At 39.2% G+C, this 8,188-nt stretch overlaps 1 pseudogene; it reads right to left on the bottom strand.

The window, feature by feature from the left end:
• Window positions 1–1,126: 1,126 nt before the first annotated feature.
• Window positions 1,127–2,113, bottom strand: LOC119537745 (annotated as a pseudogene).
• Between the last annotated feature and the right edge of the window lie 6,075 nt (window positions 2,114–8,188).

Raw genomic sequence — 8,188 nt, forward strand, 5'->3', positions numbered from 1 at the left:
ATAGGCAAAGAAATATAGAAGTAGATACTATGTGTTCAAATTCTGCTTGGGAACTAAGAATTTTAAAAAATTATGATGGTGAGATAAATGTCATAATACATGTAAATATCTGATCCTTTACTTGGATAATAATGTGAGTAATCAGAATTAAGTAATCTTTTTAACAGACATTATTATATTTTAAGGCTATTTTTTAAACACCAGTGTTTTCAAACCTTTCAAAACTCATGATACCCAAAGAAATTACAGACATACTTAACTATGTTTCCCTGACAGATATATCCTGTGAGGGGCTTCTTTTCCTATTCTGGCTGAAACTAGTGGTGAACAGTTTCATTTCTGCATATCACACAAAACAAGAGGCTTTTATTAGTCCTAAGTTCTACAATTTTTATTTATCATGAATAACTCTAATATTTCATTTCAACAAGATAAAAAATTAAAATATAATACATAATAGGATTTTTATACTCCACATACTACCATGAAAATATTCACATGACTCACCAGGGAAGTTTGTACACAAGGTCCTCAGCCTCACCAATACAGGAAATGATCACTATCATAAACAAGATTGTGAATAAATCTTTCTTTGTGGCTAGTCCTTTATGATCCCTTATGAAATCAAACCTCTCTAGGCACATGTGCATATTTCTAATCTGACATTCCCCTCTCTGCTACAGCCACTTTGCTGAGGGCATCGTTACCGTGATGACCCCACCTTCAGGCTCATTCTGAAACAACTCTCCAGAATCTCTTTCCCTTCTTTCACAATCTCTTTTACTTTCCTTTCATTCCCTCACTGCAGCATTAGCTTTGTGGCCTTGAACAAGACACAGTCATTTCCTCAACTACAGAAAAGGATGAGGAGACTTATCTTCAGGAGTATTTGTAAAGACTGTGACACACTATGGACCACAATTAACTTTTTCTTTAAGAAATAAAATGGATAAATAAAGTATGCATAGTAAAAGAATAAATGATCATACTGAAAAGTGAGGAAAGACATTAGATGGAAAATTCTACAAAGATGACTTTAGAAAGAAGAAGAAGAGATGCAAAAGAAGAATAGAAGGTGGTGATAAGCAGCAGGAAGAGGAGAAAGACACAGTAATGGAGGGAGGGACTAAGGCACCACCACTGGTTCTGCTCTGTTTATCCTCTTCAGGGTGTTCTTTAGAGCAAGTTTGATGTCCTTGTTCCTTAGGCTGTAGATGAGGGGGTTCAACATGGGCACCACATTGGTATAAAGCACTGAGAAAAACTTCTCCTGTCCCAAAGACCCAGCAGATGATGGTGTCACATAACTGAGTAGCCCAGATCCATAAAAAAGACCAACAGCAATTAAATGGGAGCCACAGGTGCTGAAGGCTTTAGACCAGCCCTTTGCAGATGGTGTGTGAAGGATACTGAAAAGAATCAGAGTATAAGAGATACAGATAATAAGACTTGATAATATGATAAATGTGCCTGCAATAATTGAGGCCACAAGCTCATTGGCATAGGTGCTGCTACAGGAGAGCTGGATAAGGGGGAAGATATCACACATGTAGTGATTGATGATGTTGGAATCACAAAATGTCAGCCTCATCATGCACCCTGTGTGAGCCATTGCAACAGCAAACCCCATCACATATGAAGCAGACATCAGCAGAGAACACACCTGAGGGGACATGGTTATGATGTAAAAAAGGAGCTTACAGATGACCACGTAGCGATCATAGGCCATGGCTGTCAGCACATAGCACTCAGAGCTGACAAAGAAGCAGAAGAAAAATAGCTGAGCCATGCATCCTGCAAAGGAGATGATGTTCCTCTATGAATTAAAGCTCATGAGCATTTTAGGGGTAAAGACACGGGTAAAGACAAATGAATAGCAGAGATCAATGAAGGAGAGATTGAAGAGCAAAAAGTACATGGGGATATGAAGGTGGGAATTCAGGTAAATAAGGTTAATTAAAATTAAATTCCCCACCACAGTGACCACATAGTTCACTAAGAACAGAGAAAACAGGGGCAGCTGGATCTCAGGTTTGTCTGTTAAACCCAGAAGGATAAACTGAGTTACTGCAGAGACATTTTCCACAGCCATTCACTTCAAGGGCATGAGCTGTAGAACAGGGTGAAGCTGATTTTAGTGATGTACCCCAAGTCTTTTTCTGCAGAGGGAGATCTGGATCTGCTGGACTGCAAGATCAAGGTTGCCTGAAGACACACAGGAGGGCATTCAGGTGCCGGACATCCAGAAGGGATTCCCCAGGCCTGAGAGTCCACACTGTTCTTCCCTCTTCCTTCTTTCCCCCTCTCAGTTTCTAGGTCACTGTGCAGAGGAGAGTGCTGGTAGAACTCCTAATGGCTCAGCACTTCCTCCTTCTGACATGGGCTTCTCTGAGTCTCAAATGAAGATCTGTAGCGCTCCTCTAGAATCCTGGGCTTATCTCAGTGTCACATGAAGGTCTGGCATGCTCCTGTAGATTCCTTGACTTACGTAGCTGTGGTTTTGGAAGGATATTAGTAAGTCAGAGAAGACTCCTTTGCCTGGAGACCTCACTGATGCTGGGCCTTAAGGGTCTTTCATCTTCACTTTGTCCTGAGTCTGACAAAGTCTCTGATGATGAAAGGAGGCACTAGCCATCAGCACTGTCCTCAGTCTTCAACATTCTAGAAGAGGTATTTTAGGATAAGAGGCCTCAATTTCTATTTATAAATTTGTCTTTTTCACTTGCAAAGTGGAAACCAACAATCTTATATGAGCCTTGCAAAAAAAAGCTGGCTTCAGTGGAAATTAACTTAATGTCCTATTTGTTTAGGGAAATCAATCAGAAGTGCAGAAAATTATCTTCTCCTACATGATTCCCGCAAAGGCAAATTAACCTCTTGAGGGTAGAAATTACTGAGCCTGTGTTTACATCCTGTATCATAGAGCAGGATCCTTGGGGACTCAGTGTTCTACTCAGCTTATATTTTATGTAAGGAATTCTTAATCCCCAGTGCAAAGGACTGATGCCCTCCTTGGTCTCTCCCCTCAGTGTCTCCTGGACATGGCACACACTCTAAAGTATGTCCTGGGCCATAGTCATTTGCTATTTCTAGTACTTTCCTACAAGCTGCTAGGATTACATGAATAAAATATTAGATCACTGTTTTAATACCATATATGCCTGTGGATTTCAACTCAACAAAGTGATGTAATGAAGTAGTTAGACTGAGTTTAATGCACACTTCTTCACTCCCTGTGAGATTTTAGAAGAGTTTTGGAAGCCCTCTGAACCTTTCATGCCCATCTGCAAAATGAGGGTAATAAAGAGTTATTTCATAGGACTGTTATGGGTAATACATGAGTTAATCCACACAAAGTATTTGGACCAGGTCTGGAAAATGAAAAGAGCCTGATAAGTCTTAGCACCCCTTTCCATTCTCCTCTCCCATGGCACTACATGCATTTTGGACATGAAAATTCTTTACCGTGGTGATCTGTCTACATATTTTATGATGCACAGCATCCCTGCCCTCTACACATTTGATACCAGTACTCTGCTCCACACCCCAATCTCCCCCTAATCATTAAGTTATTTAAGAGAGAATAAAAGGCGGAAGCTCTGGGATATACTGTTGGGCAAAGATTCCTAAGATAGAACACCAAAATCACAATACACCAAAAAAAGCTCACTTTAAATGCTTAAATTGATAATATAAAAATGAAACCATTTTCCTCTGAGAAAGAGGAAAACACAAGCCACAGAATTTGAGAGAATATGTTCCAATCATACATCTGATAAAGAACTTGTATCCATAAGATATAAAGAACACTTAAAACTCAAGAATAAAAAAATGAACAAAACAAAAATTAAATAAGCAAAAGATGTGAATACTTTACCCCTCTCATACTACCATTAGAGGCATAACACTGGACTAAATGAATTAGGAGTTTTATTTGGGATAGGATTCTCATGTTGCCAAACAAAATACAGAAAAACAAACAAACAAAAACACAAAAACTTCTGTCTTTTATTAAATCCCATTCTAAAACCCGAGAAAGCCAGTGAAGCTGAGAGAAGCACACAGTAGGAATTCAGAACATAAAGAGTCAAATAAAATTCAGACACTCATACCTTCCCATCTATGGTTTTGTTTTTTTTTTTTTTTTTGCCCATGAATTCTACCAATCTCTATCAACAACTAAGAATAAGCAAACACTTTAAACATACAAATGAAAATTATAACAAAAAAGCATATCCCCAGGACATCTCCATTTTGGACTTTTGGCCTTCAAACCTTGAGACATAAAATTTCTGTTGTTTCATTCAACCAGTCTGTGGTATTTTTTAAAATAACCCAATAAATGAAGGCAGTTGTAGGTACCAAGTATTGGGGTGCTGCTATGATAAATGACTAAAAATATGGAATAGATTTGGAGTTCAGAGATGGGTAGAGGCTGGAATAATTTTGAGTCACTTGAGAGAAAAAGCCTAGATCGTGTTGAAGAGATTGTTGCAGAGACATGGACCCTAAAGCAGTTCTTATGAGGGCTCAGAGAGAAGTGAGGAGAGCTGTAGAGAAAGTTTCTATCATTTTAAAGAATTCATATATCATCATAAAAAGAATATTAGAAACATGAATATCAAAGGTGCTCCTGGTGAGGCTGTATGAGGAAAGAATGAATTTGTGGTTGGAAACTGGAGGAGAGGTGATAGATGGTCCTCTGGCTGTGATGCAAAACTGACATCTGAGATCTTTGTTTACCATCAATCTGTGGATTCTCTCTCTCTCTCTCCCTCTCTCTCTCTCTCTCTCTCTCATGCTGGGTCTTCTATTTCCTGGATCACATTTTCCCCTTTTTTAAAAAAACTTTCTTACTCATTTTGATGCAACATATATCACACTGATTCTTGAGAAAATGCGCTTGAAATGCACATTTTAATGATCTCTGTACATCTCAAACTGCCTTAATTGTACGTTCGTATTTATTGGACATTTGCATGGGCACAGACTATAACTTGTGAGTCATTTTCACCTCAATATTTTGAAAGCATTGATCCTATAGTGAGAAGCTCAATGCCTTTCTGATTCTTGATACTTTTAAGGACAATTTGATACTTTTTAGGTCAACTTTATCCCCATTGTGAAAGCTTTTAAGATTTTACATTTTTTCCACTGTTCTGAGTATTCACTATGTTGACTATGTGACCTTATTTCTACACTTGTAGGTTAATTAATTAGGTGGATTCTGGAAATTTAAGTTCTTCAGTTCTAGGAATTGATTTGTAAATTATATAAATTATGATTTCCTCCTCATTTTACTCTCTGTTCTCCTTCTGTACTTTCTGTTATTAAGATGTCAGATCCTTGAATTTCTTCTTTCTATACTCTATTTTCTGTTATATTTTCCATTACTTACTCTCCTTTCTAGCACATAGTCTCAACTTTGTCTTCCAGTACATTTAATGACTTTATTTTTACCATCATTTTAAATGTTCAAGAGTACATTTTCAGGCCTTTAAAAGTGATGTCGTCAATATGGCAACATAAACAGCTTTTGAAAACTTCTCTTCTGTGATTCAGCAGAAAATGGGACAATTATGACTTGTTCAGAACTCTAGAGGAAGGTATAGACTGGAGAAGGACTCTAAAATGCCAAATTGAAGACAGAAAAATATTAGGCAGGAAAATTACATCTCAGAGCAGCTGGTCCTCTCCCTTCACCCTCACTCCATCTCACACAGCATGGGAAGAGCACAGAAACAGCAGCCAGGATCCTTCCCACCTACCAAAGGGGACACAGATTATAAAATCTCTCACAGCAGTGAGACAGTTCCCCACCATTTGGAGACCTGGGGGATAGGGGAGGACATTTCAAGTTCCAGGTCACTGAGGGATCAAAACTCTGAGAAAACATGGACAGAGACTCTGATTTCAGGCCTGGGACCAAAAGCCCTTTCCCCACCCTTGAGCAGCAGGCAACCTGATCATTGTCTAAGGGACAGATGAAAACCATGGCAGCTGGGGGAGTCCTCTGCCACAAGTAAATTGGGGGACACAGACTCACATTGAGTCAGATTTTGGCAGGCAAAGTGAGATCACAGGAATCCTGCAGTTTCAGCCTCACCCAATCAGATGCTGCCTGGGATCCATGACATAATTCAGCTCTCACTGGTGAGACACTGCCTGGGCCCCATGAGGTAATTCAGCCCTGCCTGATCAGATGCAGCCTTGGCTCCAGAAGGTAAACACCTTCTGAAGACAATGAAGTCACTGAAAAGTGCAATCTGCTGAGCAGACTGGAAAGTACAAGGGAATTGTAGGGCTTCTCAGAGCCTCTCTAGACCCTATCCCAGGTCCACTAGGGCTGGTCTACACACCTTGTAAGGGAGCCGAGTCCTGATTTGACTGAGAAATATGGATGACTCACTGGTTAATGCAGTGCCCTAAAACAAACCCAGAGCTTGCTGGCCAGTGAAAAACAGAGCACAACTGGGAGGCAGCATACTTGTTTTACCCACACAGAGAAATCTTGCTCTGGTGCAATATCTGCCCCACACCCCTAAGGCAACAGGCTGTGAGCATCTTATTTTTTTGGGGGGGTGGGGTGGGGACTAGGAGGCAGAGCCAATCTGACAACTGGTCAGTGAGAGAGACAAAGAACAGATAAAAATAAAATTCAACCAACAAGAAAAACCCAAGGCAAAAGAGAGGAAACAACCTCAAGAATAAGCTAATCAAGAAATCAGATGCCTAGACAGCAAAAAATCACATCATACTAGGAAGCACAAAGATATGGCACATTAAAAGGAACAAAATTACTCTTCAACTGAGATACAGGAGTTGAAACTACTAATTAAAGATGTTCAAAAAACTCTTCTAAATTAAATCAATGAGTTGAAGGAAAATGTAGCAAAAGAGATGAAGGACATAAAGAAGACACAGGGTTTCCACAGAGAAGACCTTGAGAGCTTGAAAAAACAAATGACAAAACTTATGGGAATGAAAGGCAGAATAGAAGAGATGAAAACACAATGGAGACATACAACAGCAGATTTGAGGGAGAAAAAGAAAGGATTAGTGAACTAGAAAACAGAATATTTGATTCCTACACACATAAGAAACAGATACAGAAAAGAACGGAAAAATATGAGCACAGTCTTAGGGAACTGAATGACAAAATGGAGCACATGAATGTAAGTGTAGGAAGTGTCCCACAAGGAAAAGAGAAGGGAAAGGGGACAAAAAGAAAAATGGAGGAAATAATCACTGAAAATTTCCTAACTCTTATGAAAAACAAGTATAGGTCCAAGATTGCCTTCTTGACCAAAAGGGGGAAAAATGAAACACACTGAAGTTTCAGTGGCTAAGAGATTTTGAATAGAGTCAAGAGGTCATTCTGGAGGTTATTCTTATGTATTATATAGATATTTCTTTTCAGATTCAAGTGTATTAGAACCGCTAGAATGAAATACCTTAAACAGTTGAACTGTAATCCAGTAGCCTTGATTCTTGATGATGATTGTATAACTATACAGCTTTTATGGGGGGAGGGAATGGCAGGGATAATGTGTATGGGATGTTTCAGGTGTTCTTTTATATTTTTATTTTCAATTTTTTTGAGTAATGAAAATGTTCTAAAATTGACTGTGTTGACGAATGCACAACTATATGATGATACTATGAGACACTGACTATACTTTGGATGGATTATATGGTGGGTGTGTGAATATATCTCAATAAAATCACATTACAAAGAGTACTGTTCTGATTTGTTAATGTTACCCTTATGAAAAATAACAGAAATGGATTGGGGTTTACTTGGTTACAAATTTACAGTCTGAAGGCCATGAAAATGTCTAAATTAAAACATCAACAAGAGTATACCTTCAGTGAAGAATGGCCAATGGTGTCTGGGAAACCTCTGTTAGCTAGGAAGCCATGTGGCTGGCACGTGCTCTGGTGTTCTAGTTTCAAAATGGCTTTCTCCTAAATGTCTCTGGGCTTGTCTCTCTTAGCTTCTCTGGAGCACACTCTGGGCTAGCATTTCCAAATGTCTCCAAGCATCTCTAAGCATCAGCTCCCAAGCATCTCTCTAAAAATCTCTCTCAGCTGCATCACCAAGCTCCTTCTGTCTGGGGCTCTTACAGGACTCCAGTGATTTAATTAAGACCCACACTGGATGGGTGGGTTAACACCTCTATGGAAT

This window comes from Choloepus didactylus, chromosome 6 (genome assembly GCF_015220235.1).
Source record: "Choloepus didactylus isolate mChoDid1 chromosome 6, mChoDid1.pri, whole genome shotgun sequence".
In the NCBI taxonomy this organism is placed as follows: Eukaryota; Metazoa; Chordata; class Mammalia; order Pilosa; family Megalonychidae; genus Choloepus; species Choloepus didactylus.